This window comes from Temnothorax longispinosus, chromosome 2 (genome assembly GCF_030848805.1).
Source record: "Temnothorax longispinosus isolate EJ_2023e chromosome 2, Tlon_JGU_v1, whole genome shotgun sequence".
Lineage (NCBI taxonomy): Eukaryota > Metazoa > Arthropoda > Insecta > Hymenoptera > Formicidae > Temnothorax > Temnothorax longispinosus.
The window spans coordinates 6,168,387-6,194,961 of NC_092359.1; the positions used below are offsets into that span (position 1 = coordinate 6,168,387).

The window sequence follows — 26,575 nt, forward strand, 5'->3', positions numbered from 1 at the left end:
AATTCGAAAGAAAGTGCGCCATTTTATATAAGTAAATGAGAAATAATGTTTTCCGTAATCGTTAGGTGAATCTAAATTTATCTTATAGGGAGGAAAATTTCAGAGATTATTTTCTAACTGATATTTTTCTTACATACGCGCAGTATGAGTAACAAATAATTGGCATAAATAGTAGAAAATGTCTATATTTGCGGGCGTTTTAATGGCAATTTGCATGCTTAGGCTAATCGTTGACAAAGCTAGCGAAAAAGAAAGGAAACGGAGAAAGGATTTTAGAGGAGGGCGAAAAAGAACACAAGAAAAAAGAGAGCAGGCCGCACGCAAAGGTGGCGATTTGCGTGCGGATCACGTTTTTATACAATGCGTCTCTGGCATTGTGATTTCACCGTAATGAGAGAGCACGCGCGTGCAAATTGTTCCATCTTCTTTCCGGCGCTGTGACACATCTCTCTCTTTCCTTACATTCGCTTGCTCACTCAGCCCCAATTTTTCTGTCATCTTATGTTATTTAATCTCGATACTTTTATGTTTTATTTCATTATATTATTTTTACTTTTGTGGCGTATTACTTTATAGTCTAGAAAGTAAATTTGTCTTCTTACAACTTTCTGTTTCCTAAGTACAATTTTATTCTCATTCTCTTTCTCATATTTATTAGCTTACACATTTGTTTATTTACTCTCTTCTGTATTCGTTTGTTTCTCTTGGCCTCTTTCTCCCTCTTTAGTGCTACAGTTTCCTTTGTTCCGGCGGCACCCTTTATGTAAATCGTAATGGCTACGACGCGACGACCGAAAGCCACGAGTTATAGTTAGTTACAGTCCTCTTTACTATCATACGCGGATGATTCCGGCATTTTTTTTTTCTTTCTTTTCTCCCATTTGCTATCCTCATCCGTTTCCGCTATCCTCTTTCTTTCTGCACTTCTCCCAGATCGGGAGAGAACGAGGGCGAAAGATGACGCGGCTCTTTTACCGCGAACCTGTTGATTTCCATGAAAAATATAGGGCGATAGCGACTCCAGTTAACGTGAATCGGCCATGAAACAGTATCACGGCGATGATTAACGAGCAAATGATTATCCGAGTAATTTCGATATTGATATTTTCGCGCAAGTCCGGAAATGATGAATGTTCCGAATGTAAAAATTTGCTCTTTAGCTTTTGAAGAGTGAAACGGGAATTTTGTGCTTCAAATTTATTACATAACAACATTATTCATGTTTAGAAAACAAATAAATCATCGTGGGATTTCCAGTATCTTCGATGATAAAAATTTAATGGTCGAGAGATTGCCTTTGGACTGAAAGAAAAATGTGGAATTATAAGAAGCATATCGATGGAAAGTACATCGGAGGATAATGGTGGTGGCATCTCATGGGATGTTGTATGTGTAGATGAGTCATCTGGGAATCTTTGATAGGATGTCGATCTCATCTTTGTTATACACCGACAGACTTTGCCATTCTCTATCTTTGGTTGATTATATATGATATGCATGTGTGTGTATGTATATGTATACAGGGTGTACTAGAAAGATGGGTATCCCGAATTAACTTGAACGGATGACGTTTTAATCATCCTTCTCTCCTAGGTCCTGAATCTAGGTCAAGTTCAAGTTCACCACCAGATGCCCATTTCCAAAACCCTAAAACTTTTATATTTAACATTTTTTTTCAAAAATGTTATCCGTTCAAGTTAATTCGGGGTACTCATCTTTCTGGTACACCCTGTATATCTCTCTCTCCCGTATTCGACACATCACGCGATAGATTGCACGCTAGACGATAAAAACAGGAGGTAAGGTGATGGACAAGATCGGAAGGGAGTGATATAAGTGAGAATTGTGTGTCTTACTCGCGGTCCTTTTCTGTTACAGTCGAATCCTTATCGAACGCTTTTTCTCCTCACATTCCCCTTCTACTTTCACTTTATCCTCTTCGTCTTCTTCCTCCTCTGAATCTTCTACGTGCCCTCTCGCCCTGCCGTAATTTTCCACGCCGTGATATCCACTCTCGATCATGGAGCGTGTCGGCGTTTAGTCTTACTTTTATTTGAAATTGAAACGAAATTGAGACCTCGATACGCTCTCAATCCGATCTCGGACACACTTCTCCCGTCTCATCTTCGTCTCTCATCCGTACCTTCTACCGTGCAGTATAAGACTCTTCCTGCTCTGATTCACTATCTGAACGAGCTTTTACCGAAGGGAACGAGATGAAATTCGTATAGGAACCCGCAAGTGTGCTTTTGCGGATTCCTGCCTCTAATAAATATTTCGACGAAATTTTGAGTTCTTTGTATTATCCAAAGATATTTTGTTAAAAGATACCGTTTCACGCGTCAATTGTTTCTGTTATCACAAGTAAACTTACAATTAGAGATAATTTTTGTATATCTATAGCATTGAAATTTGAATTTATTTTAATTGTACTTGTTTTTATTTCAAGATTTTATTTAGATAAAGAACTCATAACGGTAAAAACTTAAAAATTAACAATAGTATTAATAATAGAAAATGAACGATATAGCTCTAACATACATAATTTTATCTTAATAATCAAAATAATGAAAATTATATACTAGTATAGAAGTGGATCATAGGATTTCTTCTTATGAAATACTAGATACACAGGCGCTATTATGCGCGTGTTATTTAGCTTTGATATTATACTGTTACTGTTACACTAGTATTAACCTCTTGATACACACAAATGTCAAAATATGCAATAACAGCCGCTCATGAAGTAAGCGAGAGAACCAATCGGTATCGCGGAAAAGCGACAATAAATTTCGATGTATGCAAATATCGACTTTACATGCCTTTTTGAGAAGTGGTTTCTCTTTATGTCTTTGTTGTTTTCAATGCATTAAGTAAACATAATTATATAGCTTGCGACAGAAATGATTAAAGTTTATCTTTTTAAATTTACGAGAACGCGCAATTGGCTGTGGCAATAGTTGTTGCGACTTACATCTGGATATCTGATATTTATAGATGTAATGATAAATTTCCGAATCTCTAGAGGATGGGTTCGAAGCAACGCGAGGAAAAGGGAGTATTGGTTGACTGGAATGTTCAGGATAAAATCTTATGCTCTATCGGGGCGGGAATTCGCCGCATCGGAGAATTTCTCGCGATAACTGCACGCGGTGCCAAGCTGTGCTTGCCGGGTTCTTCGCGGCGACAAATTAGACCAACGTCAGTTTCTCTCCTTTCTACCGTATAACCGGCATTTCTTAATGGATTCTTGACGCTCGAGTTGCTGCGCGAATTGCGCTCCACGACGTGAAAGAATGTCGTTCAAGATATGCGATAGTGTACGTTTCTGATAACTGTGAAGACGTCAGATTATCCGCAAAGTCGATCGTTTATTCAAGAATGTCGCGATTATCATCTGGCGAATTTTGTACACGAAAGCGATGCACGAAAGATTTATAATCGAGCCTTTAGCTTATCAAAATAAGTGAGAGTGCTTTTTTCAGGCTCAGGTAGGATAGTCTAGTTATAGATATTAATTTGGAAGATTAAAATACTCTAATGAGTTCATAGCTTGGAAAATATAAGCGGATAATAAAATCCTATTCTTAAATATAAAATGGTGTTATAAGTTATAAGTGGATTTTATGAAATATTTTATACTCGATATTTAACTAAACGTTAAAGTTTTACGCTGGTTATAATAGTTTTATTTTTATATATTTATTTTATATTAAATGGATCTTAAGATTATTTTAGTAGAATCTTATTTTGAATGATATTTATAAAAAAGTCTTTTAACTTATTTATCTAGACAAATTTGATTAAGATATATTCCACTGTTCTAAAATGAAGAATCTCAAGACTTACTTCACGTACGTATTTAAGGAATAATTTATTAATGTCTACTATTAGCACAACATTAAATATTGACAATAATATTAAATATTTTTACAATTAATTAAATTCCGTTTCAGTTTAATTGTTATGAAGTACGTGGCATATTTTATGGTAATGAAAGAAGCCTTGTATTCCTTCGTATTAATTTCTACGCAAACAGATCAACAATTGTTACGTTATCGAGCGCACATTCGCGCGCTAACACTTGCTCGACGGCGAAGCCATCTTTAGCAGTCAATATCTCTCTCTCTATCTCTCTTTCTCTCCCTGGTTCTTCCTCCGTCAATTCTACTCTACTCCATCTCGCCTAATCCCCGATGCTGGTACCGAGAAACTCGCTGGAGTGCTTCTAATCAGCGGCAAAACCCGTCAAGTTCCTTCGCGTCGAGTTACAGTTAGAGGGCGAGGGTCGAAGGGGTTGTTCTCTCCATCCATTTCTCTCCCTCTCTTCTCCTTCGTTTTGCGCCCTCCTGTCTCTCTCAAACTACTTCCTTGTAGAAGATTCAACAACTTCGATCTCTGATTCTGGTTTTACCTCCTAACACTTCGTCTAAGCTTGTTTTTGTCGTTCTCTTCTCCGTTTTTGCTTTTTGTCGGAATGTATCTGTGCTTAGTATAAGAGATATGTCGCAATTATCATCTCTCTTCTTTTAGACTAATTACTTTTCTCGAATAGAAATCTTGAGTTTTCAATTTTACCATTGAAGAGTTTTAATGATTTATAGCGCTTGAATATAAATACAACGGAAATGGTTTTGTCAATGAAGTCCAATAAAACATATATTTTAGATAAAGCTCTTTTTTGAACCTGTAAATGTTTATTGTCAAAAGTTAAACATTTGTTCAGAAAGGATCAATTTTAAATCTGTCAAGAATCAAGTTCTGACTTTGTAAGTTAAGCTTCGCGGTAATTCTAGGATTATCCTGGTAATATGTGTGAGTACAATAACGAGTCATGTTGATGATCCACGCGAAACAGGATGGAGTAGGGTTAATTTCATAAGGACTCGTAACTAATGTAATATTAGTTAGCCCGTGTTATCCGCCGTGGGCTCTAACTCCGACTTGTTCCGAGATCATCCTTCGTTGCTCTCGGCTTCCCTTCCCTCTTTGGCGCCGGATTACGGAACGTTACAGGGGATACGTCTGCGTGACCCCCGGACTTGGAACTTTTCGAAGTTTGCCGGGTCTCTAGCGAATTTATCGCGGAGGATTGTTTGCGATCGACGCAGTGTCCTCGTTGATTCTCCGACCAGATTCGATGCGTGATTATTTTTATATTAAAGAAAAGTTAAATTTTTGAATGAAAATATTCTAAAATTGAACGTCTGTAAGAAACCCAACAGATGCAAGATGAAGATAATTTTTTCGTAAATATAATATAGGTATATAAAGTTCAAAATTTAATAACTATAGGAATGATTGCGTTTAGCTTATTAAAACGAACTGAGAGATTTCCTGTCTGATGTTAAAATAATATAAATTGTGCTATACAACATTCTATATTTAAATATAAAAGTTTTTGTCGATACACAATCTCAATTATAGCTCTTATAAATAAATAATTTTATTTAGCTTCTTCCTTATAAATGGAGACTGGAAATAGGATAAATAAAGAGAAGAAATGCTTCTTTTCATTGAAACGGTTTTGATGATAACTGGAGCAACGGCGGAAGTCTATAATGAGAAAGGCGACATTCAACTTTAAAGCAAAGCTTCCTTGATCCTGAAAGCAGGTTTCATTCTAAGCACGCATCAACAACAAACGGCAGTTTTGTAATCTCCCTCTCTCTTTTTCTTTCTCCTTTTCAGATCCTTTTGATATATTTAAAAAGAAAACGTGGATTGTAACGTTTTCTATATACACATGAAAAAGTATCTTAATAACTAAAATTATATAGTATATATACATATGTACGCAAGAAAAGAAAAGAATTATCTAAATATTGTAGGAAGTATTATATTGAAAGTTTTAAAATACAATTAAAAATTCGTAATACATTTTATGAATCTTATATAATTGAAAATGACTTTAGAACTAAAGATACATTAAAATATTTATTTAGAATTGAAATTTGAATGTAAATGTAAAAATTGAATTCACGAGAATATTATTGTTAAGTAGTAAAGCAAAATTATTATTGATTGCAATATAGAGAATAAGCAATTTTAAAAAACATCTTACATTTAAGAAATCTTTTCTATTTATATACAAGGTTATACAAGTTCCAAAACGGTTTTGCTTTTCGAATTTTATAATTTGTCTTCTATATATTTAGCAAATCACGCAGCTTTTCGGTCTTAATCGCATCTTTTTTCTTTGCTTCCACGTCTCATCAAATTTTTATTCTGTCACACTTTAATTAAGCGAGATAAATAAATAGTCGCTAGCTATGTACATGTTTAACAAAGAGAAATGTACGGATAATTCAACTAAATTAAAATTAACGTTTTAACAAAAAAAAAAAAAGAGAAAAACATTTGGATGTGTTAACGATATCGGTGCCAGAATTTCGCACTGTGCGATATAATTTCGTCGTCGTTACAATTTAATCAGGGATTGTTTTACGTTAATTGCCAGGACGTATTTGCCGCTGCGCGGATAATGCATCGATATTGTCGAGCTATATAACGGGGCGTAATGTCTGTAATACACGTCACAGGATGACCCCTCGCTGCGACAGACATATCGGTATTCGTTAATGTAGTATTGATTTTGGTTGACGGATATGTAAAGGCCATGCGGACGTGTTGAAGGGTAGTTTACGGTACTACGGGCAATCGCGTAAAATAGCCATATTAATGACGCGCTTAATTTCCCGTATGCTAATAACGTGTCCCTTCAATCCTGATGCGGTAGCTTCTATAACGATGCGACTTCTCCCCGATTTCCCGAGGCGAGAAATATGTGTGTATATATATATATATATATATATATATATATATATATATACATACATATGTATATACATAATATATATATATATATATACAATAAAAGTTGACCTTTGCATTTGCGTATTATTTCAGAAGAGAGTCACTCTAATTATATCGCGGCAGTAATTATTTTCATTTCGAGCTCGTGATATGAAGAGCGGTCACTCCATCTCTCTCGTAACGTTATCGGTGGAATAAACTTCCTATTGCAAATTGTAATTGACGACTGTAAGCTAATAAAACACGAACCACCTGTACATCCTCATATAACGTGTCAGATATGCTGCATGGATAACGTGCATTTATACGGTATATGTGTTAGAAGGAAACCTTATGATTCTGATAGGCCAATGAGCGTGAGTCCATATTTATATAACGCGAACTGTAAATGAGTTAAAACAATTCTTATTTAATTTAGCTTTCCTAATCTGATTGCGTATAATCTAGAAAATATCAAAACTAGAGTGATACGTTGATTTTCAACTATATACTTGCTGACGAATTAGAAGTGTAACATTAGCGATGAGATAAGTCAGTTATAATAAGCAATCTTATAATGTTCTACTTTTTGAGATGTTTTTGTAGAACTTAAATAATTGCTTTTCACTCGAATCTTACAACTCTCAAATATCCGAGTTTTGCGTATAACAGGTTGAATACGGGCTGAAAGATGCAAAAAGTCAATACAGAATATATGTACATGTCTGCAATGCAAATTGTAAACAGTTAAGGGAGTTTGTGAGCTAGAATCTCAGAGATATATCAAATATTTCTAGGGAAATATTAGATAAATGTGTAATAAATTGATATTTTTCATTACGGAGTGCATTAAAACAGGAAAAATACGAGAATATTTTTATTAGCAATTGTACTACAGTAAATTTTATAACTGCAGCTTGTGGTATTATACGATGACATGTAAATCTTATACCGTTTTATTCGTCGAAATATCTTCATACAATCTGGATTCAGAGCAACAGTCTCTATTTGACGCTCACTGCAGCTCTCAAATATCCGAATCATGTAATGTACGTGGAACTTAGGCCGCTCGTGCCAAATGTTTAGACATGCGAAGGGACTGAAGGGTGTGTCGTGCGAGTAGTTGAAGCGCGGGGCTGGAAGTAGAAGCGTTCGGATGAGGGTGCTGGAGCTCGCGGAGTCTACGGGGACGGGAGTTCGTGGCGGGCAACAATACCGGTAAATGAACCGGCGGTAACTCTCGAACAACCCCCGTCGCTGTATCTTCAGCGACGTCTGCTACTGGAGATAGTGTCCCGTCGTGTGTGTACCGATGGTACTACGGCTGTTTTCATCCCCTTCGCGGTATATGTTTCATGATGCTGGTGGGTGAAGTGCCTGCGGTCTGTGAGGGTGCACGCCGTCGTATAACATATGTATACGTGTGAGTATCGGCTCGCGAGCGTGGGTGAATGCGGCGTGGTGTACGTGGGTTTCTGCCATGGTCGTTACACCAGCGACGTCGAGTGTCGGTGGATCCATAATTATGCGCGGACTTAGGATCGTCGCCAGCGGTTATTAAGCGACTGCATCCGCTACGTGGATTACGGAAAAATGGAGACGACACGGCGCGATATTTAGGTCATTTTCCGAGATTGTAAGATTATCTTGCATGACGTTGAGAACCTCGAATTAGAGCATCGCTTTTAGCGAATATTAACGTTGCAGCATTTTTGAAAATTATCGAGCAAAAATATAAACGAAAAGTTTGTAAAAAAAAGCATTGCTTAAGAATACATGAATAGCAGAATTAATTCAATATTTATTTGATTTGAATCATCAAAATACAATTTTTATCCCTGTATCAATCCATCCCTCTTCGTGACATACGTAGATGATGTAAAAGACGCGCGTGTTTCAGCGTGCTTCACGGAGGAAAGCATCTCATCCACGATGTTTCCTTCCTTCTAAGCGTTAACAATGAAGATACATTACACGGACTCGTTAACGCGTACTCTCGATGTACTCTATCAGCTCGCACGGGAAAATTGTTTATCGTTGAGGAAGATACACGTTATTCGCGAGGTTACTGCGAACTGGCGTGTTGCAACGGAGCGGCGTGCGGGTTTATATGCATAGTGCCGCGAGCAAAGCACCAACCTCGTTGCGGAAACGACCTGGCTTTAGCCGCTCTGTCTCGTTCCGTTTCTCCTTTTCTTCCGCTACTTCCTTCTCGTTCTTCTCCCGTCCCACCCCGCACCGCACCCCGCGTCGCGTCGCTGCGGCAGGAATTATCGGATTTTCTCGGATACGAATATGCGGCTCGTGGATGCAAGAGGCTGGAGGCGATAGTATTAGTAATGCAGTGAATGGGGGAAAGAGAGGCGGGGGAGCACAAGCAAAAAAAAATGTGCGCCGTTCGAAGAAGCCGAGCAACGCAATCTCAACATGCGAGGCAAACAAAACGACAATGCAATATTAATTATTACATCGCTGTAAAGTGAGACGTTGATGCAATTATATCGTGACACGTCGTGATGTATATTGGAATTTTGACGTCGGCGAAAATATCTTTATTAACTTATAGTTAATACAGGTAATGTGTGTAATTATGCAGTTTTTATATTTTGAACTGTTTCCTTCCTGACTTTGCAATTACATTTAAATAACTACATTTAATATGTCGAGATTTCGTAAACTTGTTATTCTCTGGAGTATTTTATGTAACGGTAATATACATGTGGACGTGCAGGTTAAGTTCTACATTTACCATTAAGAAAAGGTGAAAGTGTGGGAAAATGGTCAGGAGCCGAGGGTGGGAAACGATGGATGTCGATACATCGGACGGGAAATGTTGGGATTCAACGATGGTGTAAAACCAGTATCCGCGCGGTTCGATAGTCATTTGCATGCTAAATGCGCTTCGATTTCACTACTAAATAATTAAGCGACTTCACCGCGGCCCAATTATTTTCTCTATGCGATCGCTTACCATCACTCGACGTTTATCCGCTTATTTTTAAACTGGAACTATTCTCTTTTGTGACATTACTATCTTAGACAATTTGAAGAAGAAAAATATCGTCATTTAATGAAAATACTATACAGTTATACTCTCTTAATAAATTGTTCGAGTTTAATTTTTATAAAAATTATTATTTAAGTTAATTTACGCCTTATTATCTAACAACATTTATATAATTTAATATCTAATTTTTTTTATATAATTTATTTTGAGTTTCGAGATAAATTCAATATCGTCATACATTTAGCAAGTTGATAATTTATTGTTGCACGATAAACTTTATTAGATTTATTTTCCTACGACTCGATTGACGCATTGTACATATAATATTATGCGTAAATTCGTTAAAAATTTTTAGCTGTACGGATGGTAATTTATCGAGATATAAACTAGATATGATTAGTGATTAGGTGTGAAGTATAGAAGAGAGAAAATTACATTTTTGAAATAGATTAAATTGTGTTCTTCTCTAATAACGGACAATTAAGGATAATAATGTGAATTTATTACGTTATTATAAAATTTGTATGCAACGAGTTTGCATAGTGTAATTTTATTGCATACTGTAAGAGAAAAGTAAATCATATCAGAACAATATAAAATTGCTCACTTTTCTACGTAGCTTTCACGCTAATGAAAAACATGAACGAATTTTTTTATTAATCCGATATCGTGTAATGATGTTAGATTTACTATAAAACTTTTCTTTATAAAGCTTTTCTTATAAAGAAATTATGTTTGGTAACTGTTTAGTATGCCATATTAAATACTTTACTAATTAATTTTGATATTAAATTGTGTATATGATAAATGAACTAATAATTGGCATTTATTAGCTATGAAAATTACCTACATATCTTATATGAATTTACGTGGTTTAATATTACCGAACATTTTATAAAATATAAATTATTTGATACATGTAAATGATAATCAACATCTACATAGTGTGATCATGCATTATAATATACGTAAGATTAAGCATTTTTTCCTATTAATTTTTAAGTTAAATTTCTTTTACAATAAATGAATTATAATATTATTATTTGAATGTTTATATTAATTGGTTTCGTAATAAAATAGGCAAATAAGAAATAATAGTAATTTAATACGGCAATCAAGGACTAACAAGAGAGAGGGGAGAGAAAGAGAGAGAGAGAGAGAGTGGGTGTGTGTGTATCGGTACCTTTTACCGATTGTCACATATTTCGTTGCGTAACTGGAATTGCCAATGCATAAGTGTGTATGGAGGTCGTGAGGAAAGTTCGTAGGAAATGACACCCCTGTCTCGCGACGTTCGCGACCGCGTACAGCTGTAAATAGAGGCTTCCCGGCTCTATAGTAAGGTCTTGCAGTATTTATATCGGCGATCGACGTAAACGCATAAATGTTGCAAAACTCCCGTTTCCTGGTAGATATCTACGCCTCCCGCGAATGTCGGTCGAGCGGGCAGGTGGTGCCGATTCGAGGCAGTACGCGAGGGACATCGTGTAGACACAAGACAACCTGCAAATTGAGCATCTAAGCGATGCTCGATACAGACGTCACGAAGTACCTCGCATAGCTAGATTATTTTATTTGTATTGATGGGGTTTATGCGACTTCGGAATTATGAAAATTGAATTATGTCGGGTTTCTTTAGAACACATCATAATTTTTCATAAATTTTTTTCAATTTTACATGCAAGAATACAATTTAATTTTCTTTATTGGTAAATCTGATTTCTTTTATTAAACTTTCGTAGTTATAAATTTTAGTTGCACGTACAGAATTATTAATAATTTGTAAGGATTTAAGTTAAATTATTTTCATTATATAATTACTTTTTATTATATAATACATATACAATATATTGCCAATATGCGCTTTTTAGTAATACGAATAGTATTCAGTACAGTTACGTTATCGATTAAAGGTCCGTGTGTTGTATTATTATAGCCATCAATTTAACTTTAAAGTCGATAAGCGTAAGGCAACTATAAATGGAACATAGTTACTTCATGCACTTCCCTATTCAACTAGTATATGACTAGCGTTAAGTATTGCATATAAGAATAATAACATGTGTACAATAGAGTGTTTAATGTAGCTATGATGTAGCTCAATTAACTTTTAAAAATTTCTAAATTTACCTATTTAGATGTGATTTTGTATATATTTTTTTTCTTTCTCTATTTCTTTCATTGTTTTTTTTGCTTTTAATCTTATATTAAATATAACATAAAATCATGAAATTTAATTTGCAAGAAACAATATATATGTAAATTAGATAGATAAGAGTTCTAACATTGCCCCTATTTTTCGGTCAGCATTAACATTTTCCATCTCCAATATTTTAGTAAAGGACAACAATTGTCGTAAGTATTGTGCCAAAAGTGAAAGAGTATGAAGAGAACTTAAAATATTTTCTACTTACAAAAAGTAAATTCTCTAATTTGCCTCGAATAAACATGAAGTGTATTAAATTCGATAGAGGGACAGCAGCACGATATGACCGTTTGCGGCACGTACGCTGCCTCGATATCTTCTTTATTGAGGTGTCCGTGTTCAGAATGAAACAGGACATAAATGGACTCCGCGATGCGGTTCGCCCCTTTTTGGCAAGATTTCTTCCGATCGGAGATCGACGGCAGTGGTCAGGCCTTCTCTTTTATACATCCTGAGTTTTATTGGCGGTCCTAGAGAGAAAGAGGAAGAAAAAGGGGACAGAAGCGCGGGTGGCGTTCTCCTCTTCTATGACTTCACTCTTTCTCTATCTCGCCACCTCCCTCTCTTTCTCTCTTTTTGCCAACGCAAGTAGAAATAAAATATTTGAAACACGCGCACGGATTCTGGCTCTCGTGTATTCGCCGCCTTCTATTTCCATGTACCAACCCCTTCCTTCCTTCCCTCATTCCTCCTAATCTTTACATCTTGTCCGCTTTTTTTTTCCTTCCCCTTTGGCAACATCTTGCGTTCGCGGATTCATCGATAGGGGAGAAACCGTTCGTTTGTCGACAGGAGATGCATTACATTTGGCAGTGATTTCACTTAGCGAGATTAAGCTTATTTTCGCTAGGCCGATTTCGCCAACGGGGTACATATCCTAGTTACTCGGTGGCTTGAGTTTCTGCTCAACAATACAACAAGATGGAATATTGCATTTTTTTCCCCACAACCACAGCTAATCACAGGTTATTCTAGCAAATCGACTGTTTTTACTTTGTCATTTATTTTTGTGCATCACATATTTTCATGGACACACAAGATATCCAATAAAAATAATACGTAGACAATATTTGTGACTGGTAGAAGTAAAAAGTAAATGTTTAATGTTGGACAGTAGATAATAATAAGCTAAATTAGCGAATTAAGTTTTGATGAGTATTATAATTAAATTTTATTTTTTTATGTGATATGAAGCAAATTAAAATGAGTTTTTTGTGCCCAGTTGTGTTGTGCAGTCTTTCTTTTTGTACGTATCTTTATCATATTTATTCTTTAAAGTTTTTGTAGTTACTGTTATGTAGAAAAGGAAACTTGAATGATCTATTCATAGAAATTTATTGCAATTTCATACTTTTATCTGACAATTTTAAGTGAGATTGTCGTGATAGAAATCATTATAAACCTTCGATTACTAGACTCAACTTTTCCAATTAGAATCGAGCATAAGTTAGACATTTGGATTATTGCCTGCTAAGATCTTGTTAGAATGGATCGATACTACTCGACTGGATAAATCCGCCTCAATAGCGGTGCGAGTGCTACGCGAATAATGGACCGATCGTCTTTCCTTTGAAGACCCCTTCAGAGTTTTGGCGTTAATTGATGCGAGTCCGCACTTTGGGAAGATCACCTTGGCACTTCTGGCCATCTTCCCCAACTCTCCTCAGCTTCTCGAACGGGCCGAAAATTACTTTGTTCGCTCAGTATCCGTTCGCTTCTCGTTGACCTCGACAATGTATAACTCTCCTCGGTGAGAATATCTCCATTCAGACACTAACTTTTCAAATTTCCTTTTATGATGGTCCGAATCATATATTCCGATTGTCTAAAGAGTTGTAATGAATGGCATTACGTATGAATAACTATTTGTTCGTCATATAAATAAGAGATTCAATTCTTGCTTTTATTTTATAGATATCCGGTCTGAATTTTTTGAACTATTATTTAATTATTAACATACTTCCCGATTAAAACATTTGCTAAAAATGTTTTAAATATTTTATTTAAATGTATATTTAACTTTTCATTTTTATCGTATTATATTGATTTATATCATTATTCTGTCCAACAATTCAATTGTCTAGTTTTATTAAGCGAAAATGATAGACAATGTTCTAATCAAAGATTGAATCTAGTTTCAAATGACAGCCGGTTCATCCGGCTGTCAATCGTTGACCGAGCTGATTCAGTTCGACAACCGGACGAACCGGCTCTCATTTGGAACCAGATCTGATCTTTGATATTGTAACATTATCTCTGTTATATTAACTATCGCTGTTTAAAAATAATCTCAGTTTCCGTTGTCTTTCTCAGAGCTTCAGTTTGTCAATTTCACGTTCTCTGAACTTGATTTGGTGAGCAGATTTCATGTCTCTTTGCCAGTTAGTCTCAATTTTCATTTCTAGTCTGAATATTTTGCGGACTATGAATATTAGCAGAATTTTTCTGGTTTTTCCTCTGGAAATTTACACTTTCTTTGTACATTCAATTTTTAAATACTTACCTTATACTTTTCGGAGAGCTTGAGATTATTTAGTTTATCTATATACCGCGAGCCGAAATAACGTACAATTTATAATTTGTATTAAATTATTAATTGAATATTACATAGAGTTAACTCACGCATAAATAACCATGTTTGACTCTCATAGGCCATTTTTCCTTATTACTCTAACTTTTGTCGTGGTATTTTCATAATAGCGTGGAAATTCTCCGATGAAGGAAATCAGTGGAGAATCTTGGAGTTTGCGTTCACCGAGGGTAAATCGAAAGGAATGACGCTTAACCGCGAGACTTATTGTACGAGAACAATGGCGCGAAATGCGAGATCGGGCCCGCAATCGCATAAATTAGACGGCGGAGGCATTCCGACTTCGTGGCGCGCATATTAAATGCACTCCATCGTGTATCTTCGCGACGATTCCGCGACTTCGTCTCTTCGAGGATCACCGATTAGGATAGATTTGCATTACACACACACAAACAAACAAACACACACACACACGCAATATGATTTAAATGAATCTGTTTAAATATCGAGTAATATTAAATATTCATAGCCGAAACAAAACATGTATCAAGAAACCCATCTTCTCTTACACAAATTCTTATCAATCCTTTTATAAATTTGACAGTCACCACTGTAAAAGTGATTTTTATTTGTATCTCTTCGTCGAGCGTGTATAGACAAGTCGTAATTATAATTACGAGAACATAATTTTGTTGGACTATTTCTCGAGTTATCACTAGATCTTGAAAATACTTTCTTACAGTTGCATTTTCAAGATCAGGTCACGATATATTATCGTTTTCACAATATTTTAAACTAAATATTCTTATAATTATCCAAAAGATATTAATATAAAATAAAATGAAAATATAGTACAAAAATTTCCATGTAAAGGCCGCATTTAATTATTAATTTTTATTAAGCTTATGTAAGAAAGAAGAAAACAATTCGCTTTAAAAATGTCAATAAGATCGATATCTCAGAAATACAATCTCGATAAATAAATTGAAATCCGGTTTATTACATTTCTTTAAGAAGTTTCGATAATACCACAAAAACTGCATCGATGAATTTTCGTATTCCGCAATTAAATCTCGCCGAAGGGGTCGTACGCTCTTACTCGGCAGAAACTTGTCCTTCCGTCGCTTCCGTCGATTTATATTCGACAGTCGTTGTAATCGTGAAAAGTACGGAACACGAATCAATTCTTTCACCCCTAAGAACATGGGAGAAGGGGGTAGGGTGGCAAGCTGGTCAGGGGCGGGAGGGGGAGGGCAAAGAAGCGAAGGGACTGCTTGTCCGTACGAAGAACTTTCCAAGACTTGGGTTAAAGTAGCCGATCTCTTGCGCTTTCCTCTCTCACTCGTTTACTCTGTCTCCCTTCCTTCTTTCCCTCTCTATCACTCTTTCTCTCTCTTATTTTTCGTCATCTTCATCGCACTCTCCTGCCGGCCTTTTTAGGCATCCCTCTTTCGAAACTGATCGCGGGAATCGGCTTTCTACTATAGAAAAAGCCGCCCCGATCCCATCGCTTTCAAAAGTTTCCCGGATAATTGATTGTTTTGCCAGAGCACGCTTTCCATCCCCTTGTCGATGCCCGCCTGTCGCCCTCTTCTTGTTGCTTGAAGGGGATGTATCTTGCTCTCGTCCATGTGCTTCCGGAAGGATACACATTGATGTTCTGCATCATTTTTGCATAGATATAATTCAAGACCCGATTGTGATACTTGAAACTATCATCTATTTCTAGACTAATAGTAAATTAATAATTGTTCAGAGCGTGACCATGAATGTCAATTTATTGGTGAGTTAAATTAGTACGAGAGATTTGTTGCGATTCCGAAAACAATCAAGATGATATTGTTTGTTTGTTTGTAAAAATGTTTAAAACTTCTACAGTCTTTTGCAATACAACCTCTATTTTAATTTTATTAATATTTGCCTCAATAAACACATACTTGAATTGGATTAATTTATTTAGAAATTTATAAAATTTAAAACTGTACCTAAATATATGTTTTCCAATAATACGACATTGATTGCATTTAGGTACGTTTAGTTACAAATTTAATAGTGGGACATATAGGAATTGATTCTCGTATTTTTGCACACATAATTTAAATAGAATCTATCTTTAAAAAGATTGATTAAAATCATATTATAGTGATAAATGGTATAAGTAAAAAAGTTATCCTTAATCTGTTATAATATCTATCATATTAGATGAACAAAACTCAAAATTAGATGGCTGCTAAATATGGTGCATGCAGGAAATGGATCCATATTATTATAAATATCACCTAGAAAACAGCTCCTCTTGATATCAAACTTTGCCTCGATATTTGGAGATTCTCGCGTTATTTCTTCTTCGTGAATACGCGAGGAAGAAGCTGCGTTTCTTAGGTAGAGAGAGGAAGGAAAGGGAGAAAGCGCGCGCGCGAGGGTTATGTAAGCCTCGGAAAGTTGGCGGAAATGTCAAATTCTCGAGCGTTCGCTTCAAATCAGCGTCCAAATAAGGCGACGCCTTCTCGCGGGGCCTGTGCTCCACCATCCTTGTCTTCGCCGCTTTACGTCCCGCTTCCTTCGTTGGAATTCTTCGTCACTCTCCACCCTCCACCCTCTCACGTTTCTTCTCTCGCGCTCCCCAAACCTCTTCCTTCCCACAGGTCTCGCTCGCGTTTTCCACGTTGACGACCATCCGCCGTCAACGGTTAAGACGTCTCACTTCACCGAAACGCGCGCTACGCCGGATGCTGGAAAACGTGTCCTCCATCCCCCTTCCTTATTTCGCCCCCTCTTATCTCCGCGCGCGCCTCCGCTCGTGTCTCTGTCGTCCTCCGCGTCTCTCATCTGCGCCAGATGGAAATCGCGCGAGAGAGACTTGCCGGCAGCCATGTTGACGAAATATTCGCGTATTCTCCCGGCAATAGCCGGATTGTCTGCTTCGATGTGCATATTTACTTAACGGGAATACCCACGGAGTCGTTCCACCAGCTAGAGTTGTTCTCGGGACGATGATTCACTTGTCGCGCGGAAACTCTTCGGGGATAACGATCTTATCCTCCGCGAAAGGATTTTCTATTTTCAAAGTTGAGATTTTAACTCTCTTCGAGCGGCAGATTGGAGTAGCGGTGTTTTAAAGAATCGTCCCTTGATGAGTCGATGTATAGAAAAGAGCAATAATTTCTTAATTATTTCTTTGAATGTAAAATTGTGGTAGCATTCATGAGTTTAGAAAATTAAACTTCGAGAAGGAAAGAAAAGTTTTTCTTAGCGAGGATATTCCTACGAGAATTTTTCGAGACAGTTCTCTTGTCACGTGATTTTTAAAGATAATTAATTTTTCGTGAAAAGATTATTTATTTCTATAACTAGATTTTGTTCTTCGAATATAAACCGAATTAAATAGGGAAAATCTAGTTTTGAGTGCAAAATTAAGATCTGAAAAAAAAAAGTATAAAATTTTAATTCTTTGGATTGAAATTATAGGATAATTTTTCAGATATAGGATAACGGAATAATAGATATCTAATACTTAATGCATAGTTTGTTTGGGTATTTATATAGGTACGAAATGCTATGAACTTTTTTAAATGTCAAAGTTGGCTCTAATCCACAGACCGGTTTGTCAGGTGTTAAACTAATAGCATCGATATTCTCGCAGTGGGCTATTGAGATAACGCGAATGTCATGTTGTGACCGATTTCTTGTTTATCTCTTGAACAATGACGTAGGTAGCTCGTGACGTAATCGGTGACATAACAACGTAGCACTTTAATCTTCATTATTCCGACGGTCGTATACATTTATACGATTAAAAACGATCTTGAATTTTTTTCATCCGAGGATAAACGGAATCGCATAAAAAGACTTTGCATAAAATACAAATATATGAGTAATATCAAACATAATCAATATAGTTGAGCGTGAAATGCATTCCGGTCAGCCGCATTTAGTTTCAAATGTAGAGAAGTCACGTGGGTCCACTTTTCGATACGCAAACCTTGGATCAAAGGGGAAAAGAGAATTCTCGTTTCATTCGGAGGTATGAAAGGCCTATATGCATTCGCTCGTATCGATGCACGTCACGTACCGGTCACACACATACACACACACATCCACAAATTGCATCTACGCACACATGCAACATACACGGACCGACACGTGCATCTGTCCACGTGCCCGTGAACACGACGTTGCGGAGGACGGTTTTGTACCGGTCCTCGACGGAGAGGCAGCAGAACAGCAAATGCTCGAATTATTTACGCTGAATTTGCGCGACGACGTGCGCGAGGCGAACGCGCGTGGCAAAATGCAAAATACAGAATGCAAAACGTGAACCGTGCGGTGGACTCGACCAGAGAAAGCGAGGTGGAAATTGGGCCCACCAGAATCGAGGGGGAAGGGGGCTCGGAGACCTGCGGCAGATTCGATCGATTGAAAATCAGGACGGGCCTTTGTAATCTTTCAAATTGTTCATCGTGTTATTTTCCGCTTTCGTTTGGTCTGGACGTACGTTCGAAACTCCCACCTCGTTAACAGACTCCATCTGGCTTTTCCTCTTTTCTTTCTATTATTCTATTGTCGCTGCTTCTTTGGACATTTTTTAAACAGAATAATTACTAACTCTTTTAGATAATATTTTGTTAGAAATTTTAATATATAAGTGCAGGTATGAAAGGAACTTGTGGATATTATGTTGTAAAATAACTAAAATATACTTTATATTATTAATATTCTTGTGCTTTGTAAGATTTGCATGATATCTCAGTGTGTATTTTTTCAAAAGTGTATTTTTTTTTTGAGATGATTTTCTATCAATGAAAATTCGATTCGATCCTCATTACGCCACACATAAGTATATTTTCATTAATAAATATGACATGTCTAATAATAAACCAAGAGCTTAAGTTAAAACAAAATTTATATGATTGAAGAATACGCTTATTTGCTAGCAAAAGCTATACTAGCCGAACTAACTTCCAGTCTTTAACTGTTTATAATGGAAAGGATCATTGATGACGACATTAACACAACCACCGATCTTCTAGTATCTGCCAATAACAGCACAAACGATGAACCTGGCACGATCCCGTGTAACGATACGGCGAGTTCATTAATCGTCACCCGTTCAGCCACGTGTTCGCGTTCTTTCGCAACCCACCACTGGCGACGGCAGCGGCGACGGCGGCGTCGGCGGCAGCAGGTCCATTTAGTACCGTAGTTTCGTAGTTTCGCAGTTCCCCAGGTTGTCGGTGGCGTCCATTTGTATCGGACGAAACGGCTTCGGAAACCCGAAATACTGGCCGGTGGCCAGGAATTTACCCCGGCCCCTTCCCATCGTTGCGCGGAGAACGACCGGGGCCGCGTCCGTGCCGTGCAGGTGGACCGCCGCCGTGTAAACGCCGTATTTATTACCTCGTTCCCGGATGTAAATGCGCGTGCCGTGGATTATTGGGAACTGATCTTCCGGTCCTAGGGATAATTCGAGTTCTAGCAACGTGATCGCCGCCGCCGATTTCTCGACCGCGATTCTCTGAATTTCGGCGAAACGCCAGAACGCGTTCACTCGCTGATACACGATGTAGGCGCCTCTCCATTTGCACTGGAAAATGATCATCGATTTATTAACTATCATTACGCGGGACCGATTCGGACCGATTCGGATAATCGCGTATCTTAACCCTTAAATGCCACACCTCTCAAGAATCTCGTAAATGACACATGGGGTCTAAAAGACCCCAGCATGAAAAATGTTTCCTTACTCATTGATTTTTTGATATTTAGTTATGAAAATTATGTTCAATGTTGTTCAAGGCTTAGAAAAGAGAATAAAATGCTTATATTGTTAAAATTTCAATTTCAACATAGTATAAAAAATTAAGTAAACTGAGTACTGATGCTATACCGGGTAGGTCAATCACTCAACTATCATCAATGGGAACATGAGCTCCATTTTTGGGGGGAACATTTGAAAATATATCATTCTAAAGGGTCTGGGGTCCGCTGGACCCCGGGTGGCATTTAAGGGTTAAAAAGCAATACGTATTGTTAAATCTTATGACTTAATTAATAATTATCCATGCACGATATCTTTTTGTGACTTTTATCATTCTTGCTAATTTTATTGTTGCGAAAGATTTATACTATAACTATTCCATTGTCGTAATTATGTAAATTATTTTTTCATTATAATTAGATTGTTTCAATAACATTAAAATGGCGCTGAGCACGAACATTAAGAGAATATATACGTATATTTCAAAATCTAAATTCCTATCATAAAACGGAACGCCATTTAGGAAACGCTACTTGGTTGTATGTTGCACAGCTCGATTCAATTAGCGGTATCTGTTAATTACCTAGCCCTTGCGTCGGACATTATACAATCAACGTATATGTAACTAAAGCGGTAAATGTTCGCGGTTTCTCCGAATATTCAACCCGTGCCACGAGGACATCGTTGAACATCGCCGTCGGTTTTCTTTATCAAAGATTCAGTTCAGTGCAAACGGTGACAGGGATTTGTGCGTGTTTCGGAGAACCGCTTGGACTAATTATGAGTCGTTAGAGGTGAATTTAGACGGTCAAATTTAGACGATCTTCCATCACGCTTAAAACATGAAAGAAAATTAATTTGTGTATTTAATATCTTTGTAGAAAAATTTCATTTGCGTGTTCCACTTGAACATTTATCCTTAATTCGCAATATATTACATTTTATATTATGAATTGAAACAGAAAATGATTATAACTAAAATAGTAACTCGAAAACGATAACAAATGTTATTGCATCCTAGTACGGCTACAACGTAAAGGAAAAAAAGTAGGTCAGTCTGGAGCCAAGAAATTGCTCGATAACTTATTGGACAGCTTCTAGTGGTCTACTGCTGATGATGATAGATAGATAGATGATTGCGCTCATTCGATGAGGTCTCGCGTTGGATGATTCGTCTGGAAATAATCGTCGAGAACGAACTGTAGAATTTCACCTTAACTCCCGTACGCAGTGACGTTAACATACCGCGTGATTGTCAGAGGAAGGCACCGGTGGTTGCTAGCGCAGTGGGATCCTGGTGTCTGCGGTCGTACCCAGGCTCCCAACATCAAGAATTCATACCTGACCTATGGCACCGGCTCATCCTCGAGGTCGAACCACTACCTAAATCGTGCCGTCGTGCTCCACTCTTTCCGCGATTAATAATCGCTTTAACATTTCATTTCAGTTGCGCAGCTCGTTGCTCCAAAAAAAAAAATGCTTTCTTATCGGACGCTCGTACATATATCGCCGCAACGTTAAATTCGAGGAAGTTTCTATTCTTTTGAAAACTTCTGTAGAATAACATTTTAAATGAATCTGTTTACTTGGAACTTTTGACCTATAATTTTTAGATCACTTTCCACAAATAATATTAACTTTTAACTATGGCAAGTTCGTGCATAACGCAACGGCTATAATATTGTCAATTTAATTTTGTAACAAAGAAGGGCATGATAACTTACCAGATTTTTAATATAGTGGACACATAAAATGCTTCAACATTTCTCGTATATTGTCGGTTTCGATCCCGTTTCAATGTAAAATAAACAGGCTCGGTGGTTGATCCGGAATCCAAGAGCTACGCGAACACCATATATCACTCGAAGTGCTATTTCACAAATTGCATGCACGTAACATTTCTCCCGATAACGCATCGATTTCTCGGAGATGCATTTTTTAAGCGACCCGTCGCGGGAAGACGTGGAGCGCGCGATAGCGGTCTAAGAAAATTACTTTCGTCGCCGGGACGCGGGCGCGAGGAAGTGCATCGGCGGGCGATAAAAGGCGACGCCTCCGTCGCCGCCACCACCACTGCCGCCGCCGCCTCCGCCGCCTCCCGAGCTCTGAGATCAATTTGCGATCCCGACCTCACGCCTCTCGCGCTGGAACTCGAGCTTCCCAAGTCCCGCCAATCTAGCCCCGTAAATAACGACCGCCGGAAGTTGCCGGGGCGGCGGAAGATCCCTCGGCGGGTTCGCACTTTGTCAGAGACGGATGACGCCGCGGCGCTCGCCGCGATCGGATCGACCGGTGATTTACGACGGGCGCCGTCACGCCGATCGTTCTTGTCTCGAGATTATTTCGATGCGCGCAAATTACGAAGACGGGAACGGGACGGCGAGAACGCGCCGCCTCGACGCTCTTGACACTCACGGCAGTTTGGATCGGAGTATGCCGCACAATATAGATAATTAACTCCTCAATGTGCAATGTTGATTGATTTTTGCTTTACGTAAAGATTGCGCATGGTGCTCCGTAATCCTCTGCGTTTTCTTTTACGTAAGATTTCTTGGAATAATCTCATGTCGATATGAACGATTATGTATAATACGAAACGATCAAGAATTGTATTCAAATGCAATTAACATTAAAGTTTCTTCGCGGAAAAATTTTGAAACACTCCGTACGTAAAATTGCTCGAAAGATATTTTGAACAATAATTGCTTCACTCAGAAGCTCTACCATTTCATTTTGATTGATGATAGACCTGCCCATCTTCTGAGTAAACAATAATCTCCTGTCATTTTCTGTTATTTCAACTGCAAACGCAATTTGTTTCTTTTCTCAGAAGCCTATTATTCCATGTTGATGGAACAGTAGATTTTTGAGTAAACAGTCGCTTCCTTTCGATCTTTCACACTCTAAATGCAAATAATATTCGCCATCGATAATCGAGTATATGAATCGTTTCATCGTGCTATGAGAACCGACAATATATTAATAATCGTTAATAGCAATAGATAGAACGTATACGCCTTGACTTTATGAGTTTTAATGATTACTAATTGGTTGTAACATCTCTCGACTGCAGAGAGGTGGTTCTCTTAATAATAACATATCGTTATATCCCTAATTGATACAATCATTCCATTTTCATCTCGATCACACATACCTACATATTCTCTCATGTATTTCTCACGTTCATCTATAAATGTCAATTCTTCTGTATAAATATCAACAGATTTAATACATTTATAATAAATTCATTCAATATAAATTAATTAAAACTTATAACAGATCATAATTAATTTATTAATTAAATCTCAATATTTTTGATAATTTTAACATCAGTGATAAGCGTGAATGAAAGGATGAAAAACGCGTGATTTATTATTGTAATTGTAGGTAATAACATGAGCTTCCTTTGCTTTCTGTTTCAGGTAAAATATTATACTGATGTCTTTTATGATGATTACGTAAGACGCCTTGCTGATAGAAATCTAGTAAGTAAAGAACCCATAATGTCAGTATTTGGAGCGTGAAAATACTTAACGAAGATAAAACACATGCGAGTCGTAATACTGTGCGTTTCAATCATCTAATCGTCTAACGGATGAAACATTAAAGACTTGTCGACATCGCTGTTCCTTCAATTCTCGCCGATATTAATAATTGTTATCAAAAATTGTATCTGAAGGTAGTTCAAGTCTACTGTATCTCAAGTCTAACGAGTTTTCGATCTTGCATTTCAATGTATCGAGCATTTGTACGCGATCATCATCGCCAAGATGGATGATCGCCAAAGCAAATCATAGAGACGGGAATTCTCGACGCGTCGCGCGTCAGTTCCTCATTGACGTAACTTCGGTCTAACTCCGGTTTCGCGACGCGACGTTCGAGGAGTCTCTCGAGCGTACATTGTGAAGAACAATTCCTTTACAAAATGTTTGTACATCAAAGTGTTTGCGTGTCGTCCGGGTGGATTACAGTTCACTATGTTAGCGCGTAGATGGCGGTAGAATGCCCTCTTCGGATTTAAAAGTCCCGATGAAGAATTTGCGAAAGATTCAAGTTTTATTGATATACTGATTTGAGACTGTAAGCAAATCACGATCAATTAGGCTTCTATGGTTTTTAAAAAATGTATTATATGTTAAATAGAAAAGAAATTTAAAAATTTTGCAAAGACTAATCCGTATTGTCATTTAGGCTTAACGAACCCAAACTCAATACATATATAAATACTTGTATCATATACACTCTTTTGTGAAAGATAGTGTAAAATAGATTTGAGGAAAAGTAGAGGCAAAATATAATTTAAGAAGACTGTGGGACTAAACATATTTGTATACGTGTTTCATATAGATAAAGCAAGACAGTGAAAATTAAAGCTTATTTTTTTATATCCTTTAGTTTAAAAAAATTCAATGTTCTATACAGTATTTCCACGAGTGTGACGTCAACCCATCGATTTTGTCGCTTTAATCCTGAGGGTACCAAATCCGGATAAGAAGGACCCGGAAGTTTCTAATTCCCTGTCGGTTTGCTATGTTTGAGAGAACAAAGTCGGTCGAAATGTAGTTCCACGAAGTAAAGCGTATAAAGTATAATGTAGAAAATAAACCTCTTTCTTCCTCCAATCGATGGATAATCGAGCAAAAAGTGCGCGATATATGAAAAGTGTTTTTTTTCTCTTTAAAATAAATGAATTAAAGAAAATGAAAATTTTATATTTTTTTAGCATGCGTTTTACTAGAATCTTGTCGTGGAACGCGATATGTATATAAGCGAATTTATTTGACAGCTTTTATCTCTATTACTGTAAAAAAGTGCAAAGATAACTCACGTTATCGTAACTGCTTCCTGTGTGACATAATTGCAGGATATAAATATGCATACACGCGCGTATACATACACGTGGGACGATTCTACTATCATTTAGGATTCCGTAAGAGAGAACGTATCTATCTTTCGTTGAATAAATGAACGAAAATATTTATCTAACAGCGAGGCTATCATCACCTAGTCGCATAACAATTCATTCAGAAGTGTTCCCTTCCGTTCCCGTATACCTCGGTATCTCATCGCGCCGGCACGTTTCCGCGATTAACGATTCAAATAGTTTCGCGACGGCATCTCGCGACGGCGATAATTGAAATTCATTGTTTCGCTGCATTTTCGGGTTCGAAATACACGCGTGCGTTTCTCTTTTTCCTCGAAAAATCGGTCCGCTTTTTCCACGTTCCGCGTTCATTTGTCTCTCCGTTTTTTTTCCGCGAATCGCGGGATTACGGACGGCCGCGTTTTATCGGTCGGTCCGCGGTAATTAACAACGGACGATAATTAATTCGATTGGATCTCGCCCTGTGCCGTCGATTCAACGCATTTCGCCGACGGCGACGAGGGTCGCGAGTGGATATACGTGCCACGTCGACAATCCCGGCTTATGACGCCTCTCGCCTCGCTCCGCGGCCCTTTGAGTAGCCTTTCAAAAAGGGCTTAATATTAAAACGTGATATTAAAACGCACGATAATCGCACGATACGTTGAGGTCTCCGATGAAATAATAAACGACTCAACCGTTTGATCGCGTTGTGTAAAATCGCGTTAAACTTGGGTCGCACTCTCGATTAAAATCGCAAGTAGTTATCACCTTCGACCTGATTATGAAAAAAGTGGATAGCAGCACAGCGAGAAGGAAAAGCGATAAGAGGTGAGGATATAAGCAACGAAAAAAGAATATTGGAGTAATTAATTTTTTAATATTTTAGAACGATAGCTTTTCACATACATCTATATTATACACAGAATATTTTAGAACTATTCAAAATCCAAATTACTTAGTAAATTACTTAGTTAAATAAATAACGATAAGTTCGAAAAAATTTTCATTTAGGTATATATGAACGAAATACTAAAAGATAAATAAGAGAAATAAATTATACAAGCACATAAAAGATAATAATGGAATTAGTTTTTGACAACCCAGTGACAGAGGTAGAAAATGATAATACAATGAAATTTTACAAGATATAATTTGCTTCCGATCTCTCATTATTAGTACGTATACCTACAGTTAAAGTAGTGAATCACAGAAATCACTGAAGGGAACGAGGCAGAGAGTGAAGCAGAAAATTGTTCATTTCGTTATTTCGTGTAATATTTAATTAACGGCCGTGTATTGCATTTGCAACAAATCGATGCCATCTCGATAATGAACCTTATCAATTATTACTGTGGCCGATGAGTCGATAAAGTATCTATACAGTGTAACGTGTAACTTCTCTTTTCGCGAAG

General features: G+C 37.3%; 1 protein-coding gene and 1 long non-coding RNA gene across 7 annotated transcripts in view; one reads left to right on the forward strand and one right to left on the reverse strand.

Annotated features, from left to right (window-relative positions):
• Positions 1–26,575, forward strand: part of Rbp6 (RNA-binding protein 6) — a 598,266-nt gene that overhangs the window by 147,919 nt on the left and 423,772 nt on the right. For 2 of the 6 annotated variants that reach the window (XM_071769998.1, XM_071769999.1), the window contains exon 2: positions 23,719–23,781. The exons of the other annotated variants lie outside the window; for them this stretch is intronic. The gene's annotated coding sequence lies outside the window, so the exon portion shown is untranslated. The remainder of the gene's footprint in view (positions 1–23,718; positions 23,782–26,575) is intronic. 6 annotated transcript variants of the gene reach the window in all.
• Positions 19,190–22,726, reverse strand: LOC139808116 (uncharacterized). Its single transcript, XR_011730791.1, has 4 exons — positions 22,021–22,726; positions 21,542–21,849; positions 20,880–21,471; positions 19,190–20,122 (listed from the first exon to the last, which is right to left on the reverse strand). It is a non-coding gene; the product is annotated as an uncharacterized lncRNA (long non-coding RNA).